The sequence below is a fragment of the Ailuropoda melanoleuca genome, chromosome 19, assembly GCF_002007445.2.
Source record: "Ailuropoda melanoleuca isolate Jingjing chromosome 19, ASM200744v2, whole genome shotgun sequence".
Classification (NCBI taxonomy): Eukaryota; Metazoa; Chordata; class Mammalia; order Carnivora; family Ursidae; genus Ailuropoda; species Ailuropoda melanoleuca.
In genome coordinates, this window is record NC_048236.1 from 891151 (window position 1) to 912642 (window position 21492).

At 46.2% G+C, this 21492-nt stretch overlaps 1 protein-coding gene and 1 non-coding gene across 3 annotated transcripts in view; both read right to left on the reverse strand.

The window, feature by feature from the left end:
* CCND3 (cyclin D3) overlaps positions 1 to 21492 on the reverse strand; it is an 88416-nt gene that overhangs the window by 21977 nt on the left and 44947 nt on the right. The gene's annotated exons all lie outside the window — the stretch shown is intronic.
* Positions 20161 to 20267, reverse strand: LOC117797193. Its single transcript, XR_004622111.1, has one exon. It is a non-coding gene; the product is annotated as a U6 spliceosomal RNA (small nuclear RNA).

Below are 21492 nucleotides of genomic sequence, written 5' to 3' on the forward strand. Positions count from 1 at the left end.
GGGGGGGGGCAGATGGAGTGACTCTTCAGGCAGACTCCCTGCCAAGCACAAAGCCCCAGGAGGGGCTCGGGCTCCGTCCAGGACCCTGAGATCAGGACTGGAGCTGAAACCATGAGCTGGAGGCTCAACTGACTGAGCCACCCAGACGCCCCTCAACTGGTACACTTTTATGAATAGCGCTGTCTTTCTTCTGGTCCTCAGATTTTAAACTCTGGCGCCATCTTGGATTTCTTTCTTTGGTTTCCGACATCTAATCCATTACCTGAGCCAAAATGAAACCACCCCTGAAACTAAGCCCACCCTTCCTATCCTTCCAGCGGGCTTTTAGCAAATTTCTCAAAACCTGCCACCAAAGTAAACCCTTTACAGCAGAGAAGAGAGAATGCATCTCTCTGAGGAATCTGGTAGCACAATCCAAAATTAACCCCCTGCAAACCTGAAATTTATTTGAAGTCTAACATTCTGCCTTAGAAATTTATATATACATTTAGGATCCTGGTGTACAATAGAGCCATAATTGTTGTAATATAAAAATAATGGTTTAAGTAACTTATGGTTAAGGGAAATTAAACTTTAAAGAAGCCATGTACGCAGGAAGACTGGCAGGAGTTTCAAACCCTCTTGTGAAGGGCTGGGCTTCTAGTACTATTGCAAAAGCTCCCTGAGAGCCTCTCGGTCTTCACACTGCTTCCAGACAGATCCAGATCAATGGCCCAGAGCCATCAGATTAATCTCTCATAGACACTCCTTTCATCTCCAGTCCAAGGACCTGCTTATCGGGTCAAATTTAAAAGTCAACCAGCCTGGCTTTTAAAGTTCTCCCTCAAGAGGCCCCAACCACCCTATCCAATTTTATCTCAGCCAGAGCACTCCAGTCCACCTCAAGGCCTTATCACCCACCACTGGCATCTTGCCCCTTTCTCCAAATCCAGCTCTTTCCTTCAAGGCCTAGCTCCTGGACCACCAATCCCATGAAGCTTCCAGGGCTGTAGGACTGAATAATCAGGGAAATTTAGAGCTGGAAGGGTCAATGATGGTCAGAGAGGGAAGCTGACTTGCCCGAGGGCACACAGCCAGTTACGGCCAGTTAAGGGTCCTTTTAAATGATTCTCAATGTTTCCTGTGAATAAAACACTGGAAACTCTGAGGGGTCCCATATCCTTTCATTCCCAAATTTGGTTAGCAGGCTGTAAGAGGTGCTGCGTGAAGCCCTGCACTTCGGTTCCAGACTCCCTGTTCAGGCAATCTCCCTGCTCCGAAGGTCTTTCTCCCATCTTCTGTCAGTCATTTACACTCGCAACCTCCAGTTTAAGATTCCTCTAATTATAGGTTGTTTACTTTTTCCTTTTAAAATTGTCATTAGCTAAAAAACAAACAAAAAACAAATATAAATAAAGTTGTCATTAGTGTTACTACCACACCGGACAAAAAAATGCATTTTTAGAGACGATCCACACTTCCTCCAAATTCACAAATCTGGCCAGGTGACTCAGCTCTCCTTTTCTTTTTTTACATTCGCTCCAGGAGAGCTCGTATCATTCATTCTCATTCATTCATTTATTCCACAGATCCTTACTGAGACCTTATGACATGCCAAGATACTCCTGGGGCCCTAAACAATACAAATATAAGACAGTTCTTTTTTTCTTATTAAAGAGAACACAATCTCCTGGGGGAAATAAAATGTGCTTTGCTTTCCTTCTTAATAATTTACCTTTGCTTGATTCTTTAATTGACTCAAGAATGGGGGGTTTTTGGCCTTTGACTCATCGTGTGGCCAGAAAAGTTCCCTGAAATCAGGAATTGAATCTTCTCACTTTTTTTTGGTAAGTAGCTAGAGTGCAAATGTTCCAATTACTACTGATTGTCCCAGTATAATTATTAATGGCGTACCGTTTCACCATCAAAAGCGTCGGGTTTGGAATAACAAACGCTGGTGAGGCTGTGGAAAAGCTGGAGCCCTCTAACTGCTGGTGGGAATGTAAAATGTTGCAGCCACTCTGGAAAATGGTTTGGCAGTTCCTCAAAATGTTAAACACAGAGTTACCGCCTAACGTCGCAATTCCACCCCTGAGCATACATGCAAGAAAAATAAAAAACATACGTCCACACAAACCCTTGCATACAGATGTCAGAGCATCATTACAATTCATAAAAGCCCCAAGGTGGAAGCAATCCAAATGTCTGTCCACCCTTGAACAAACCCAACGAAGATAATGCGGTATATCCACACAATGGAATATCGCTCGGTCATTCACACGAAGAAGGGCTGTCTTAATGCTTTACCGAGGTGGGGATGAACTCTGAAGCCTGATGGCAAGTGAAAGAAGCCAACCAAAAAGACCACAGTTCATATGCTTCCATTTATACGAAGTGTTCACAATAGGCAAATCTATAGAGACAGAAAATAGACTCGTGGTCGCCCAGGGCTGGGTGGTGATGGTAATGGAGAGTGACCGCTAATGGGCACCGAGTTTCTTTTTGGGGTGATGAAAATATTCTAAAAGGAGATGATGGCGATGACTGCACAGCTCTGTAAATATGCCAGAGAAACCACAGAATTGTACACTCGATATAGGTGAATTCTATGGTATGAAAATCAGACCTCAATAAGACTTTTTTATTTTTTTATTTTTATGAATTTATTTGTAAGTAGGCTCCATGCCCAGCGTGGGGCTTGAACTCACAGCCCAGCCAGGCGCCCCTCGATAAAACCCCCCCCTTTTTTTAATGTAGTCCAGTTTGGAGAATGAATTCTATGATCACCTACTACCTAGGGAGGCCTTACCATCAGTAATTGAGAGCAAAGGGACTTCTGAGTTAGACAGGCCTGAATCTACCCCTCGCTTCTTGTGTGACCTGGAGGAAATGATCTACTTTTTCATCTGCAAAACAGGGTAGTCATGCCTACCTCAGAGGCTAGATGTAATGTAAGATAATGCATGACAAGTGCTGGGAGCCCCCCAACTCCATGTGCAAAGTGTTCAACTTTTAGCAAAAGTCTATACAGGATGGATGGATGGATGGATGGATGGATGGATGGATGGATGGACGGACGGATGGACAGACAGGCAGATGGGTGGACCAATGGGTGGAGCAAGCCTGAAGCAATTCAAGATTCAGAGAGCAGATTACACCCATTCCATAAAACAAGATGTCCTCTTCAAAAGGAGCTCAAGGAGAAGAAGTGGACCAAGTTCACCACAGCCACCCACCCTGCTTAGCCATTCAGCTCCCTCATTAGTGTTCTGAGCCCCACAGTGTACAAAACCCTAGGCTGAGCTTTCTGGAGAATAATGGGGGAGAAGTCAGGATCCCCACTTTCAGGACATTTCCCTCAGAAGTGGGAGGCTGGACGGATGTCCACACAAGACCAAGCGAACAAACCCAGGTTGGGCAGAAGGACTCCTGATCTCTGCGTGGCTCTGGGCAGACAACCCAGACTAGGTCAACTGCATGTTCCCCCGGGACATGGCCTCCATCACCTCCCATCCGCTGCTGAGCTAAGTCAGACGGTCCCAGAGATGCCTTCACCAAAAAACTCCTCCGCAGCTCCTTCCCTGGCTCCTCTTCCTCCATCAGCCTCGAGAACAGTAAGCATCTTCCAGGGCTTAAGCCAAGGCCCTTGTTTTCTCTTCTCACACACACATCGGAGACCGCCCCCCCTTCCTTCAGCCTCCGCCTTCATGCTTCTCCAGTTCTAACCTCCAGCCCCAACTCCTGGCCTACACCCCACCTAGATGCCACACAGCTGCCTCAAACTCAAGGTGCTCAAAACCTGTCCCTCCTTTGTATTACGTGGCAGTTAACTGTGGTCCACTGAGTCACCCAAGCTAAAGACGCTGACATCATTCTTTGTCAGTGCCTCTTGCTCCCACCTAACATTTGGACTGGTGCAATCCTCTCTCCCCCGACTGGTCTCCCTCCCCCCACGCACCCCCTGCAAGCCCGCTCCCCACTACTGCCCAGGCATTCTTTCAAGAACATCAGGAATGTACACATGCTTCCTTGGCTTCTTAAAACCTTAAAATCCCTACAACGACCGAGATAAAATCCAGACCACTTATCTGAAATGGGCATGCCAAGTCTGCCATTAAAAAAAAAAAAAAAAAAAAAAAGGCTGTCACGATCTACCCTACATTCTCCCTCCAGCCTTATCTCCTCTCCCTCAACAAACACATCCTCCGAGTACTTACACTCCAGATGCACTAAATGGTCCAGCACTGATGATTCTGCGTAGCACACACTTCCTTCTACCTAAATTCCTCACCCACACCGCTCTTGGCGATGCTCTGTCCTTCAAGGCCAGCTCAGGTACCACCTCTGTGAAGACACTTGTCTCCGATCCTCCTGTTGAAGTCCGAAGGAAGGTACGGGGGTGGGTACAGCAGTTGTCCACAGAGGCCACTCTGGCTACGACAGGGGGGGAATTTGCCGTGGCCAAGTCACCATATTTCAGGCTCTGGTCCTCAGCTTTGCAGAAGCGTGCTTTTTGAGACCGCTGGAAGAGTAGATACAGTTTAATTGTCTCCGATAAAGGCCCCAGAAGCGGATACACGCCCCACAGCAGAACAGAGCCACCAAGTGAACCTGCATACCAAGCCCGCTGATCAGCCCATGCTTTGCTTGACACGGGAAGCAAGCTCCAGCTAGAGGGTTCCGTGGTGCACGCAGAGCCGGCCTGCCCTCAGCCGAGGCACCCACTGCGTCCCGCAAAAGACCGCGTAGAGGAAGGGTTGAGTCAATAGTTACCGAGCGTGGGTTTGAAACCCAGCTCCTTCACGTCTTCTGTGACTTTGATTCATCTACCTAGACTCTCGGCTTCCTCATCTGTCAAATGGGGCTCAGGATCCCCTTTTCCTGGCTATTCCCTCTGCCTGAACCACTCTTCCCCTGGATACCCACATAGCTCCCTCTCTTTCTTTCCTCAGGTCTCTGCTCCACTTTCACCTTGTCAGAGAGGCTCTTCCTGACCTTTCTAGATAAAATAGAAACCCCTCCCCTCATTTGTAGCACCCCCCGTGCTGTATTCTCCGCTGTATCCCTGGAGCCCAGACCAGCACAGCAGAATGGACGAATGAAGCATGCCTACCCCATAGAGTTGTGAGGACATGAAGTGTTTAGGACTGGGCTTGGCCCACACCAAAGGTCCATAAATATTAAACCTTTTTAGGAGAGCCTCCTACTGTGACAGCCTGTCACATACCAGGCATCCAGAGATGCCCAAAGGTAGCTGAGAGCTCAAGGGGCTCAGTCTTGTTGGAAAGACGGACAGAAGCCTCAGGAACTTAGCGATGCTGCAGGGAGGCAAGGGGATCCTGGCATATCCGGGACGTGGGCTAGCACGGCCGGCAGGGAGAGTGAAAGACAGCCTGATGCCAAGAAGGAGGCCAGGACAGGAAGGCAGGGCAGATGGTGAAGGGCCTGTGGCCACAGCAGAATTTCAGTTGTGCCCTAAAGGCACTGGAAAGCTATTAAAGGGTTTTCATCTGGACCAGAACCTGAGTACACAAGCGTTTGGAGTTTGGGGAGGAGTAAGTAGAGAAAGCAGTCTAGAGGTTCTTGCAATAATCTTGGGGCGTCCGGCTGGCTCAGTCAGAAGAGCAGGCGACTCTTGCTCTCAGGGTCATGAGTTCGAGCCCCACATTGGGTGTAGATTCTACTGCTTAAAAATAAATAAATGATGGGGCGCCTGGGTGGCTCAGTCGTTAGGCGTCTGCCTTAGGCTCAGGGCATGATCCCGGCATTCTGGGATCAAGCCCCACATCGGGCTCCTCCACTGGGAGCCTGCTTCTTCCTCTCCCACTCCCCCTGCCTGTGTTCCCTCTCTCGCTGGCTATGTCTCTCTGTGTCAAATAAATAAAATAAAAATCTTAAAAAATAAATAAATAAATGAAACTTAAAAAAAAAAAAGGGGGTGCTTGCAATAACCTAATGAGAAATTCCAAGGGTGGCTTATGAAAATAGAAGAAACACAGGAAGCAGTCACTGGAACTCAGTGGCCATGTAGATGGCGGTGGAGGGACAGTCCAAGCTGACTCTAGGGATTCTGGAATTGGATGGAATCTGATTAGGAACCTAAGTGAAAGAACCGATTTAGGGGTAAAGGTTCTCTATTTCACATGTTGCTTTTGAAGTGCCACGGAGAAGTCCTGTGTCAGCTGGACATAATAAATAGGTCCTATTAATAGCGTTCTTACAAGTGCTTGGAATGCCTGTCTGTTTTCCTCCTTACAACAATCATGTATGGTAGGCATTAATATCCCATTTTGCAGATAAAGAGACCAAGTCTTAAAAAGAACAGTGTAAAGACATTTCTAAGGTCCACAGCCAGCAAGCAACCCAGCTCCCATGTGAGCTCCCAGTCCTGTCTGATGACACCTTCCCCTCTCCCCGACCTTAACCTTGATGCCTAGAGTCTGGACATCTGGAGTATGTACCTCTGAAGTCCTCAGCATGGGCAGCCCCGTCGTGGCCTGGAGAATACGAGGAATGCAGAAAACACTCTCTCTTAAGGGACAGGTAGAGAAAGAGGAACGACAGAAGGAAACAACAGTCCAAGAGGTCCGGAGAGAATGGAAGGAAGCCCAGGGAAGGAGCGGAGGCCAGACAGATCACGATGCTTCCAGTGCCCGTCCCTCAGCCCGCAGAGGGTCAGACCTACCGGCCCAAGCACCCCCCCCACCCGCCACATTCTTTATTTGGATATGTTAATAGAGGCCACAGGCTACGGTTGAGCCCTCTGTGGCTCTAGGAGCCTTTGCGTCTCTTCAAATCAGTTTGCATATCTTTGCTCTGACCTATTCTGTATCGATTTTATAGTTTACATCAGAGGGAACAATCTTAATTTCAATTTCTGGGAAGTTTCTTCCAGTCTGACCTCCTGGGTTGTGGAATGCAGCACAGTGCATTCAGGCCTTCCGACTTGGGCCTAGATTAAACAATGGCTCTGCTGTGTGACCTTGGCCGAATTCCTCAAACCTCAGTGTTCTTACCTATAAAACGGGGCTAATGTAAGCAGCCTTGCAGGGATGGTTACGAAGGGGAGATAAATGTATCCACTAGTTTACAGTGATGTGCTGTGTTATGATCAGGTTGTCTCTGCTTATGGTTGGACTTTATTCCTCATTACCCGGTGAGCTTCTTCAGAATTCTGATGCCCCTGTTCCACTCCCAGGCCTGGACATCAGAATCTCTAGGTGTGGGCCCAGGTTCTGTGTATTTGTCCCCCGGTGATTCTGAAATGCATCCAGGGCTGAGAAACCACACGCCAGCTTCTAGCCAAGACTTACTCTCCCCCTGTTGTCGGGAGATCTTCGCACTGAATTTATCAGTCTCTCAGTCTCTCAAGCTGCCTTTGGTAGCAGGTCCGTCTATGCCATGATTGGAAATTCTCAGAGGGCCACCCTCCCCCTAGAGGGCATGTGGTTATTCCCAAATCACACTTGATTGACTCACGCCTCATCGTCCATTAAAATAATCTCATTTTCAGAGAGCAACCCACAGCTTTCTAATTTATTAATGTATTCACTCATTTGTAGTTGCCCCCTTAAACTCTCTAAAGCATGAATAACTGGGAATCCACGCAAATTCTGGGGTGAGGCTAGAACAAATGGATAGAGAAGTTCAGCACGAGATCACCCAGGTCTCGCCCAGGTATGAATAACCGCTCCGTAAGGAGTAAGAACACAGCAGTTATATGGTGGGTCCTCTGTGCCAGGCATTGCTCTAAGTGCTTTCCACAGATTAATTATTTTAACCCTCAAATGTACTGTCATCCCCACTTCACAGAAGAGGAAAGGTGACGTGACTTGCCCAAAGTCACACAAACGGCAGAGGCAGAGGCAGAGGCAGAATTTGAACTCAGATAATCCGGGACCAGGCTCAGGATTAACGATGTAACATAAGGAAGGAGAGTTGGGCTGGACAGGCCCCTGGTGGCCCAGAACCAGAGACCACTGAGGAAGAAGGCCTGGTGCTGTCCCTTGGGGCCTGGGGAGGAGTCAGGAGGAGGGGTGGGCCCCAGAGAGCCAGACTGGAGGGTCACAGCTGACCCCAAGCCCAAGGCTTCCTGGATTCCCTGGCAGGGGAATGAGCAACATGAAAGGGAAATTCCTTCAGGAAAAGAAAACATTTTTGAGGGTTGTGTTTTTTGTTTTTTGGGTTTTTTTTGCCTCATCTCTGATTTCAGACCCATGGTTTCTTTACTGAGTCACGGAGGACATTATGAAAGTGGGGGGAGGGGGTGGGCATAGGAGTATCACCTCCCCACTCACAGGGATGGGCTGGGGGCTTCTGCAGCCCAGCCCCCTGCCTCTGGAAGGTTGATGCCGGACAGCTGTAGTTCTAGAGAGGGTTCACCAAGAAAAAAACAGATTTTACCGCTCATCTTCCCAAGTCTCTTCAGTGAATACATAAGAACATTAATGAATGCTTGAATGATAATTGAGTAAATAAGAAACATTTACTGATCCCTTTACTGAAGGCTTTGGAATCAGATACCCCTGGGGGGGGGTTGTTCCCAGTTTCTGCCACTTATGACAAGCAAGTCACAGAGCCGTAGTTTCATCACCTATAAAATGGGGGATATCTGGGGCGCATGGCGGGCTCTGTCAGTACAGCATGGGAATCTCGATCTTGGGGTCACGGGTTCGAGCCCCACGTTGGGCATGGAGGTAACATACATACAGACATACATAAAACGGGGATATTTGTTTCAGCCTCCAGGCCTGAAGTGAAGGCCAAATGAGGTAAGAGAGGCAAAGCTCTTGGCGTGCAGTGGGCATTCCATAAATGGTACTTCCTGGTCATGCAGCACTGGGAAGGGCTAGAAATCAAAGACTACAACTCAGCCCTGTAGGAGTTTGCAGTCTGGTGGGAGGCGGAACAGAGATGTAATGAATCCACACAATGGGTGACGGCCAGAAGCGGGAAGAGAGGTACAGAGAGGAAAAAGACAGCTGCCAAGCCTGGGCAGGCACATTGGAAGTTCCAGCTCAAGTCTCTGGTCCAGGGCTTCTCAGATAATCACCTGCAGCTCTGTGAAAATGCAGATTCCCCTTCAGCAGTCCTGAGGGGTAGGGCCCGAGATCACGTACTTTTCTTTCTTTCCCTCCCTTCTTTCCTCCCTCCCTCCCTTCCTTCCTTCATCTCCAGGCCCAGCATGGGGCTTGAACTCAGGACCCTGAGATCAAGAGTCACATGCTCTACCAAGCGAGCCTGCCTGGTGCCCCCACGCGCCCCACCCCACCCGATTATGCACTTCGAACCAGCTCCCAGAGCACGTGCCAGACCACGGGTCACACTGAGTCCGCAGCGAGGCAGTGTGAGCTGTTCTCACTCACACACTTTTCTACTATTCTTTGTATCCATTTTAGGGCAACCTGCTCCAGGTGACCTGCAGAACCCGCTAAGGAGACGGAGCATCTCCCCAGATCTCGGAGTCAGGTTCAGATGCGCCCTGCCGATCCTCATGCCCACTAGGGCTCGCACCCTTGAAGGGGGTTATTTATTTGCTGCCTCCAGCCTTCCTCTTTCCAGGCCAAGTCATCCAAATGCTTCAAATGTTTTCACATCCGGTATTTTGTAATGAATTCCCTTGAAAAGGCCACAGACTTGTGAGAAAGGACTTTAATTATGAGTCTTTCAGTAACATAACCACCCTCATTCCATCTTAAGGAGCTGGGAAACAGGAGGCCGTACTAGAAAAGATGAGAATTTTTTGCCGATTTAACCCAACATACTGATAACAAAGATAACATTCAGCTGACACAAAATCGGGTAAGAACTGTCACCAATATAAAGATTATTTTAGGTGAATCACTGCACCAGAAAACATGGAATGCCCTAAAATCTTATGGAAGAAACTGTGATGGAGGCTTTCCCAAAATTGACAATTATCCTAATATTTATATGACATTACCAATAAGGACTTGTGAAGCTGAATTGAACCTTTCTAGACTATCACAAAAGTTTTTAAAAACTTCCAATCAAGGACGCTTGGGTGGCTCAGCCGGTTAGGCGTCTGCCTTCAGCTCAGGTCACGATCCCAGGGTCCTGGGATGGAGTCTGGCATCGGGCTCCCTGCTCAGCGGGGAGTCTGCTTCTCCCTCTCCCACTCCCCTGCTTGTGTGCATGCATGCTCTCTCTCTCTCTCGCACTCTCTGTCAAATAGATGGGATAAAATCTTTAAAAAGTAAATAAATAAAATTTAAGAAAATAAAAACTTTCAATCGATCACACTAGACAAACACTGAGTTCTCTTTTTTATTTTCTCCATGGAAAAGATTACCAAATCATTGCCACAGGGGAATGCAACCAAAGACAATGTGGCCAGAAGACACAGGACAAAGGTGTTATAGAGGGAGGTCAAGCAATTATCACAAATATTATGTTGTTTTTCTGGATTTGGGGACAATTGTGGTATTTGGGCTTTGACATGTTTTTCGGCTATGTTGTGATTTCATTGCAAAATCTCAATAAATACCCACTCTTGTATCTGTAATATTAATTTGATTTTGTATTGCTTTCCTTAAGGAGGGCTTCCAAAATTGCATTACCTTTAGACCCGACAAAATATGAATCTACCCTGGGTAGACTGGGAAGCACGCAGGCTTTGGGGTCAGACCTGGGCTTACATCACAGACCCACTACTTGCTGGGCTGTGTGCTGTGTGGCCTTGGACAAGTTACTTAACTTCCCTGAACTGTAGTCTCCTTTATCTAAAATGGAATGGTAATATCTACCTCGCAGGCTCGTCTGAGGATTAAATAAGATACCACATGTAAAGTGGCTATTATGTGGCCATCTCAATTACCTTGTGGTAAAGAGACAATTGAGACAGCAAAGGGTTCATCTGAGGCCACACAGCTGAGGAGATGTACTTCAGAAAGGATCTGGATTTCGAGTTTATATTAACAATCTTCCTTTCTCCATTTCCCACCCCTTGTAAGACAGGAAGTAAAAAGCATCCTGTATGATCTTGAGCTCATGCCCCCCACCAGAAGAGAGGTCACCGAGCTGCTCGCTTCCATGCAGGGATGTGCAATGAGCACCCCACTGACAAAGCCTGTGGGAAATCATGAATCAGATGAAATTAAGAAATACTTGGCTTTTTGTTGAAATCACATATTTGGTTACCAGTTTTGTGTTCTCCTTTTTCAACCAACTCAAACAACCCCAAGATTCTTCTCTTCTTTCCACAAACTGTGCCCGTCTCTCTACAAGTGTTGTCTCGTTTCCTTCTTACCGTGGCCCCATGTGATAAGGAGTTGTAACTCCCATTTTATGGATGAAGAAACTGAGGCTCAGGGCTGGATGTGAATCCTGGGCTGTCTAATGTCAGAGCCCAGACTCTTTTTTTTATTTTTATTTTTATTTTTTTAAAGATTTTATTTATTTATTTGACAGAGATAGAGACAGCCAGAGAGAGAGGGAACACAAGCAGGGAGAGTGGGAGAGGAAGAAGCAAGCTCACAGCTGAAGAGCCTGATGTGGGGCTCGATCCCATAACGCCAGGATCACGCCCTGAGCCGAAGGCAGACGCTTAACCGATGTGCCACCCAGGCGCCCCTAGACTCTTTTTTTTAAATAAATTTACTTATTTGAGAGAGGGAGAGAGAGAGAGAAAGCACGCACAAGTGGGGGGGGCCAGGAGAGAGGGAGAAGCAGGCTCCCCACTGAGTAAAGACCTCGACTCGGGACTCGATCCCAGGACCCCAGGATTATGACCTGAGCTGAAGGCTGATGCTTAACCGACTGAGCCACTCAGACACCCCTGGAGCCCAGACTCTTAACCATTACACCATGCAGCCTTCCTGCCAATTGCCCCTACTCGTACTTTTCTGTACAGTGGAATTAGGATTTAGGTGTGTGCTGGACTAGGGAGTGGAAAATCAGAGGATTCTTGTGGTTCCCTATGTCCATGAACCCTAGCAATGCCCAGCCACACCAAACTATTCCTATTTCTCTATACTTGCCCTACTGGCACAGGCTTTCACTCCCAGTGCTCCGGAGGGAGTAGAGCTAAGAGCTGTTTGCCTCTAGAGAGGCACAGGTGGGCATCGGAAGACCTTGGTTCTGTCTAATGTGCTTGGGCCACCATCTTGCCCTTAGGCAAGTCCGTGGATCACTCTAGACCCTGTCTGACACACTTTAAAAATAAGGTAGGAGAGAGAGACTTCCAGGATCCTTTGCAGTCCCAACACCTTCTGAGTGAGGCGATCCGGTGAGGTAACTGGACGCGTTCCTGCTGACCTCCTGCAGACTCCTCCCAAGAACTAGACGGTCCTCTCTCTATAGCACATCGTGAAGGCTGCAGGGTAGATGTGGCAGTTCACATGATGTGGCCGCAGAGTTTAGACAGCCTGGCTCTGGACCCTGGCTCCACCAGTCCCTGGCCACATGGCCTTGGCAAGCCCTTAAACTCTTGAAGCTTCCTTTTCCTCCTCCATAAGATGGCGATTTCGTAACGATCCCCATCCCATAAAGCTGTGGTAAGGCCTGGATTCATGCTGAGGACTCAGTGTATGGACGCCATTACAGTCCTCACAGGGTATGATGTGCTCAAGCCTCCTCGTCCGTTTTCCACCTGGGACATAGGAACCAAAGGGGGAACTTCAACGCGAGACAGAGTTGGAAAGGGCCGAAGGAGCAAGGGACATGGGATGGACAGATGGTGTGACTCCAGATGGCCGCACATGGCTGATCTGGGGAAGAAAATGGCTCGCCCTCTGCCAGCCCCACCCACGTGTATCTGGGCAATGTCAATGAGACACTGGGCTGGAAAATGCTAGAGAACAGTCAAATATCCAAAGTGGGAATTACAGATATTTCTGAAATGCATCCCCAACTTTCTATCTCAGCAGGCAACGCCAAATCCCTGGGCTGAAGCACAGGGTCTGTTCTTTCCTTCTCTCCACACTGGCACCATTCCTAATCAGAATTTCATTCCCCATTCAAGCAGTCAACTCAAAGCCTCCAATTCTTCCAGCTTCTGAGAGCTCAGCCCATCTGCTCTAAATCCTTGAAAAGAAACAAATAAACTGATAAACCAAGCAACATTCCTACCATTTCTCTCTCTTTAAAAACAACAACAACAACAACAACTTGGAATTTATTTATAATAGGGACAAAATGGAAACAACCTAAATGTCCAACAATAAATGTCAAATAAACCATAACCTCATAATAGATTATATTATAATAGAGGAATGTACTATAATAGAATGTCATACTATATTATATAGAATTCTATATTGTACATTACTGTTGAGTATTAAGGGCTACGATGGATGCAGAATTGAGTGCTGGCTACTGGTGTGAACCCCAGAGGTGGACCGACCTGGGGTTGACTCCCAGGTCTACCACATAGCAGCCATGTGACCTTGACATTCTCTCTCTGCCTTCGGTGTGCGTCGGAAAAATGACAATAATAACAAAATGAGCTCCGACTCCACAGTCAGACTTCCTGCCTGACTTAAATCTGAGTTCTGTCACTTTCAAATAGCTGTATAGTCTTGGACTGGTTAATGAAGCCCTCTGTTCCTTGGTTTCCTCATCTGTAAATAGGCTCAACCACAGGGGTTTGGGGGGGTGAGAATCAAATGCGATGACATGTTAAATCCTTAGAACAGTACTCAGTACAGCTAATAGGAGACTGTCCCCTCCCACTCCCATGCCACCTCTCACCTGCCAAGGGATTCCTAAATATAAATGCATGTCCAAGTTATCTAAAAAATTTTTTTAAGTAAAAATTAAAAAAAATTTTTTTTATTGGCAGAGAGAGAGATTCCAAGCAGGGGTAGTGGCAGAGGAAGAGGGAGAAGCAGGCTCCCTGCCACGCAAGGAGCCCGAGGTAGGCCTCAATCCCCAGACCCCGGGATCATGACCCGAGCTGAAGGCAGACGCTTCACCGACTGAGCCACCGAAGTGCCCCGCACGTCCGCGTTATCTAGAACACACCACCTTGAAACAGATCATCTGATCTGCTCCAGATGGGCACCATCAACCTGTTTCCAGCCCACATGGGCCCCTCGGTGGGGGTGTCTGTCGTGGGCAAGAACCGCATAAGCACGCACTGGCCCTCTCCCCTCGAACAGGAGCACCTGGAGGATGCTGGGGCTCACTCTACTCCAATGGAAAGACAACGGCCTGAGCTCAGGGTATGCGGAGTCACGTGATGGTGTGCACTGCCCTTGAGCTTTACTGGAAACTCACCGGCTGGCTGTCTGCAGAGGGCTCCTGATGGAGGGTCCCAAGTGCCCCGCTTACCACTCAACAACAGCATAACTTAGCCGGGGTCACAGGGGGGCAGCCACCTGTTGAACCACAGCACAGCTCAGTTCCCATCTTAGTTCTTCCTCTGGGTAAACCCTGGCACTATTATCAATTTAACCCTCAAAGGGGGGAGGTGGCCAATCTGTTATTTCTCTTGAGCCTAACCGTCGATTTCCCACGGTCCTTGACTTCCAACAGAACCAGGGTAATTCATATGGCAATAGGGTTACACTTTCCAGACTTTATACACACATGATCCCACCTGATCGCGATGGTCACCGCCTACATGTGTCTAACGCTTCAACAGGTTAGAAGGCGCTTTCTCCGCCACTAACGGACTTCATCTTCACGGGAACACGGGGAGCTGAACTGGAGGAACTCCAGCGAGGGGAAGGTAAGGCCAGTGGAGGTACGGGGTGTTGCCTGGGAAGGCAAGCTCCAAGGCCACAAGGGGGGCATGACCTCAGCGAGGGCTCCAAAATAGGACCTACCAACATGTCCGGGGGGGCCTCCACTCCTGGAGGAAAACTCAAGGTAACCAGTGCCCAAGACAGAGGCGCACCCCACATAGCCAACTGTAAACCAACAGTGGGAGACACAGTGACAGGGGACGGGCAGGGACAGGACAGGGGCACCTGGGGCCTCTGGCCGGCACATTCTCTCCTTTGTAGACCCTTCCCCAAGGGCAGCCAGAGGCAAAGCAGAAGGGGGTTTGGGGGAGAAAGGAGCAGAACTAAAGGAGGCAGCCAACCATGTTCTTGCGTTGGGGGCATGGGCTGGGAGAGGTGATTTTTTCCACTAAAGGGAAAATCGCTAGGCCAGGTCAGGCCCCCTCTCTACTCAGTGACCTCATGCCTTTTCTTTCTTTCTTTTTTTTTTTTTTTTAAAGTATCCAGAGCTGGGGCACCTGGATGGCTCAGTCAGTTAAGAGTGTGCCTTTGGCTCAGGTCATGATCTCAGGGTCCTGGGATCGAGCCCTGCGTTGGGCTCCCAGCTCAGTGGGGAGCCCGCTTCTCTTTCTCCCTCTACCCCTCCCCTGCTTGTGCTCTCTCTCTTTCTCTCTCGAATGAATAATATTTTTAAAAATAAATAAGTAAATAAAATAAAATAAAATAAAATAACGTATCCAGAGCTAATGGACCTTTCTTTGTAGCTATGTTAGGTTTGGGTCCAGTGACAATCAGGTGTCGTGGTCTGGAAGCCATTCTCCTCAAGGTAACTGGGCACACCTCTGCTGTGTTCATTCTGTTTTGATCTCATGGTCTACCTCTCAGAGTCGGATTTTTCTTTGCAGCTTGGGGTGGAGGTGAGGGAATTAGGGAGAGATGCCTCGCCACGGCTTTTCGACGGTCCTATTATCCTCATTTTATATATGAGGAAGTTGTGGTAACAAAACTGTCCTTTGTAGATGAAGGATGGCAGGCTCTGAGCTCCTTGGGGTAGAGAGCCCAGTGGACGGACCTCAGGAACACCTCCCGGCCCCGTGGCACAGAGCACAGAGCGTCCCCCCAGGCGCCTTCAGCATTCGCTTGCAAGTTGGCACACGAGGATGCGTGACGCTGCTGCTTGCTCGAGGCCACAGAGCGGCCGTCCCCCAGGCGGGCTGGCTGCCAAGAGGGTAGATTGGAAGAGCTCTACAATCGTTGTAGCGGCAGAGCTGTGCAGAGCCATTCACATCTTTCCCCAACGCCCCACCTAAAAGCTCTCATTTGCAGAATGACTCACTGGGATGAGGGGGTCCAACCTGTGGCCCTGAAATGAGAGAATCTCAGGCTCAGAAGGGGAGTCAAAGGCACCTACTTCAGCCTAACCAAATTATTCATTTTCCCCACAACCCTAGTTCCCAGAAATTTACATTTCAAAGACCAATAAAATTTCCCCCAAAATTTTGGAGACCAAAAAGTTAAGACTATTGCCAAGTGAGGTTATTAGGGAAAAAACCTCTGGTCTATATATACCATATTTCATAAAACAAAGAATACCTGAACACCAAACCCTTAGAGAGGGCTCAGAATAAAGGACAATACTTTTTTAAAAATCTAATCTTTATTATTATTTTTTATTTTTATTTTTTTCTTTTCTTAATTTTGTTAACTTAAATTCAATTAATTAACATGTAACATTATTATTGATTTCAGAGAGAGGGGTCAGTGATTCATCAGTCTTATATAACACCCAGTGCTCATTCCATCCCGTGCCCTCCTTAATGCCCATCACCCAGTTACCCCATCCTCCACCCTTCTCCCCCTCAGTAACCCTCCATTTGTTGCCTATGATTAAGTGTCTATTATGGTTTGTTTAATCTTTACTATTACGATGATAATTTTTTAAAAACTCTACACCCAACGTGGGGCTTGAACTTACAACCCCGAGATCAAGAGATCCCATGCTCTACTAACTGATCCAGCCAGGCACCTCTAAAGGATGGTACTTTTTTTTCTTTTTTAAGATTTTATTTATTTATCTGTCAGAGAGAGAGAGCACAAGTAGGGGGAGCAGCAGGCAGAGGGAGAAGCAGGCTCCCTGCTGAGCAAGGAGCCCAATGTGGGGGCTCGATCCCAGGACCCCGGGATCATGACCTGAGCCAAAGGCAGACGCTTAACCAACTGAGCCACCCAGGCGTCCCAAGGATAGATTTTTAATGGACTGAACTTAGTTACACAAACCACGCAGTACATCCTCAGATGAAAACTAGTTTGGAATCACAGCCCTACACCAGCCCGCCAGTGATCCGCGCAGCGCTTCTTAAAACTTCCTCAGTGTTGGGAGCTCACCATTTGAGACAGCCCGACTTCGTTTCAAAAAACTCTAACTACTAGGATTTTTAAAAATATATAAATATACTCTTATAAAAAATTAATCTGTTGGGGATAATGTTTCAGTTCCCTTCGTCCCTTCACTCCACTGCACATTCTGTGACCACCTTCAGCACCAATTTCATTGAGGCCCGGCAAGTAATAAGAGTAATTGCTAGAATACTGAGTGCCTGTGAGCTGAGCACTGTGCTGAGTAGTTAATATGTATTCACTCGGTTACTTCCTAGAACAACCTCATGGGGCAGGTGTAATTATTATTCCTGTTTACAGATTTTTAGGAAAGACAAAGACTAATTTGCCCAAGTACGTAGCCAAGTTCACATTCCAACTCCAGCAGCCTGGCTCCAGAACCTCTTCCTCTTAACTATCACACTTGTAGTAAGGCTTCCTTACATATCCAATTCGAATGCAAGAAATACATCCTCCTCCCATGGCCCCTGCACAGTTCAACTTCTCCTTCCATTTCCCCAGGATTGCTGCAGTAAACCCAACCCATTTCCCTGCCTCCACTCTCTGCATCTAATGTACTCCTCCCTCCTATCTTGCATTCATTCATTCATTCATTCATTCACTCATTCCTTTATTGTGTAGGCTCCATGCCCAGCATGGAGCCCAATGTGGGGCTTGAACTCACGACCCTGGGATCAAGACCTGAGCTGACATGGAGAGTCGGACACTTAACTGACTGAGCCACCCAGGTGCCCTCTTGCACACATTCAAGTTGCTGGTTTAAGCTTATTCTCATCATAAAAGTAGTTACGCTCAGTTAAAGAAAATTTGAGAAATACAGACAAGCAGAAAGAAAAGCAAAAAGAATCCAATCTTATTCATAGTCTTACCAACCACCAAAACCATCTCTATGAACATTTTGATAATATTGCTTCCAGCCTCTCTCCTTTTTTATCCATACGTGTGTTTTTTTCTAACTTGGCTATAATAACACTACATCTAAACTTTTAGTGAAAATGATCTCAGGGACATTTTTCATGTTACTAAACACACAACTGTTATTGTAAAGTTAAGCTCTGTTCATATTAATTATAATTCAAAAATTTCCAAAGCTCCTCCTGTTCCTATGATACAAATTTTAAATTCCTTAGTTCACGGTGGTTTTGGGTTTTTTTTTTTTAAGATTTTATTTTTAAGTAAACCCTACACCCAATACAGGGCTCGATTCTAAAGTCCAGCCAGGACTGAGAACCACCAAGATTCTGGTTAACCCTTGACTAGGAATCCTATCTCCAGAAATCTATCCTTTTTAAAAAAATTACTAACAGATAATCTGAATAGGTTTCTATCTATTAAAGAAATTGAATCAATAACTAATAACTTTTCAAAACAGAAAGCCCCAGGCCCAGATGGGTTCACTGGCAAATTTTACCAAACATTTAAGGAAGAAATTATACCAATTCTTTAGAGTCTCTTTCAGAAGATAGAAGCAGAAGGGGCCTGGGTAGCGCAGTCGTTAAGTGTCTGCCTTCGGCTCAGGGCGTGATCCCGGCGTTCCGGGGTCCAGTCCCACATCTGGCTCCTCCGCTGGGAGCCTGCTTCTTCCTCTCCCACTCCCCTGCTGTGTTCCCTCTCTTGCTGGCTGTCTCTCTGTCACATAAATAAATAAAATCTTAAAAAAAAAAAAAGAAGATAGAAGCAGAAGGAATACATCCCAACTGTCCTTATGTGGCCAGAATTACCCTAATACCAAAACCAGACAAAAATATTACAAGAAAAGAAAAAAACTACCCACCAAATCTCTCATGAATATAGATGCAAAAATCCTCCACAAAATATTAATAAATTGAATCCAACAATGTATAAAAATTATATACCATGACCAGGTGAGAATTATCCCAGGTATGGAAGGCTGGTTTAACATTCCAAAACCAATTAATATAATCCATCATATCAACAGGCTAAACAAGAAAAATCACTTGATGATATCAACAGATGCGGAAAAAATATTCAACAGAATCCAACACCCATTCTTTTTTTTTTTTTTTGAAGATTTTATTTATTTATTTGACAGAGATAGAGACAGCCAGCGAGAGAGGGAACACAATCAGGGGAAGTGGGAGAGGAAGAAGCAGGCTCATAGCGGAGGAGCCTGATGTGGGGCTCGATCCCATAACGCCGGGATCACGCCCTGAGCCGAAGGCAGATGCTTAACCGCTGTGCCACCCAGGCGCCCCAATACCAACAACCATTCTTGATAAAAACTCACAGCAACTAGGAATAGAGGGGTACCTCTTCAACTGGATAAAGAACATCTACCTAAAACCTATAGCTAATATCATACTTAACGATGAGAAACTCAGTTTTCCCACTAAGATGAGGAACAGGTTAAGGATGTCCCTTCTTGCCACTGTTCTCAATATTGTACTGGAAGTTCTAGCTAATATAATAAGACAAGAAAAGGGAAAAAAAAAGATATATAGATTGGGAAGGAAGAAACAAAGCTGTATTTGTTCACAGATGACATGATTGCCTATATGGAAAATTTTAAAGAATCAACAACAACAAAAAGTCTTCGAATTAATAAGCAATTGTAGCAAGGTTGCAGGATACAAGATTAATATACCAAAGTGAATCACCTTCCTATATTCTAGCAAGGGGAACAAGTGGAATTTGAAATTACCATTTACATTAGCAGCCCCCTCCAAAATGAAATATTTATTTTTGATATGAAATATCATATAAACAGATCTAAGTCAGAAAAACTATAAAACTCTGATGAAAGATATCAAAGAAGAACTAAATGTTCATGGATAGGAAGACTTGATATTGTCAAGACGCCAGTTCTTCCCAACTTGATCTGTAGATTCAACACAATCTAATAAAAATTCCAGCAGCTTATTTTGTGGATATCAACAAACTGATTCTGAAGTTTATATGGAGAGAAAAAGACCCAGAATAGCCAACTCAATATTGAAGGAGAAGAACAAAGTCAGAGTGACAATACCCAACCTCCAGTCAGTGTGGTATTGGTGAAAGAATTGACAAAAATGTCAACGGAACAGAATACAGAACCCAAAATAGACCCACATAAATATAACCAACTGGTATTTTTTCTTTAAAATATGAACGCTTCACGAATTTGCGCGTCATCCTTGCACAGGGGCCATGCTTACGTTCTCTGTATTGCTCCAATTTTACTAGATGTGCTGCCAAAGCGAGCACTATATCCACCTGATTTTTTTAAATTATTTTTTTAAGATTTTTATTTATTTATTTGACAGAGAGAAAGAGAAAGAGAGAGGGAACACAAGCAGGGGGAGTGGGAGAGAGACAAGCAGGCTCCCCGCTGAGCAGGGAGCCCGATGCAGGGCTCGATTCCAGGACCCTGGGACCATGACCTGAGCCGAAGGCAGACGCTTAACGACTGAGCCACCCAGGCGCCCCTTTAACCAACTGATTTTTAATAAAAGAGCAAAGGCAAAACGATGGAGCAAAGATATAGTTTTCAATAAATGGTGCTGTAACAATTGGACATCTATCCAGCAAAAAATGAATCTAGATATAGACCTACATTCTTCACATAAACTAACTCAAAATGGATCACAGATCTAAACGTAAAACTCTAAACTATGAAACTCCTAGAAGTTAACATAGGAAAAGCTCTAAATGACCTTGGATAAGGTCATGACTTTGTAGACAGAACACCGATGGCATGATCCATGAAAGAAATAATTAATAAGCTGGACTTCATTAAAATTAAAAACTTCTGCTCTGCAAAAGACAATGGCAAGAGAATGAGGAGACAGGCTACGAATTACAATAAAATATTTACAAAAGATACATCTGATAAAGGACTGTTGTCCAAAATATATAAACTCTTAGGGCGCCTGGGTGGCTCAGTTGGTTAAGCATCTGCCTTTGGCACGGGTCATGATCCCCAGGGTTTTGGGGTCGAGCCCCACATCGATCAGACTCCTTGCTCAGCAGGGACACTGCTTCTTCCTCTCCCTCTGCCTGCCGTTCCCCCTGCTTGTGCTCTCGCTCTCTGTCAAATAAATAAATAAAATCTTTAAAAAACCAAAACCAAAAAAACTCCCCAAAATATATAAATTCTTAAAGCTCAACAATATGAAAATTAACAATCTGATTAAAAAATGGGCAAAAATCCTGAACAGACACCTCACCGAAGAATATATACAGATGGCACACAAGCATATGAAGAGATGCTCAACATCATATGGCATCAGGGAAATGAAAATTAAAATAAATAAGAGATACCATGTGTATAGGAAAAACCTCATAGTCCTCCTCTACGTCTATCCTTTACTCTCACACGACTACCATACTCATGATGCTTCTGACACCAGACGTGTGGGGTTTTTCCCTCCACACCAAGCAATTCTGCAACACCACCTTGGTGTCCTGCGATTTACCTCAATTCTCACAC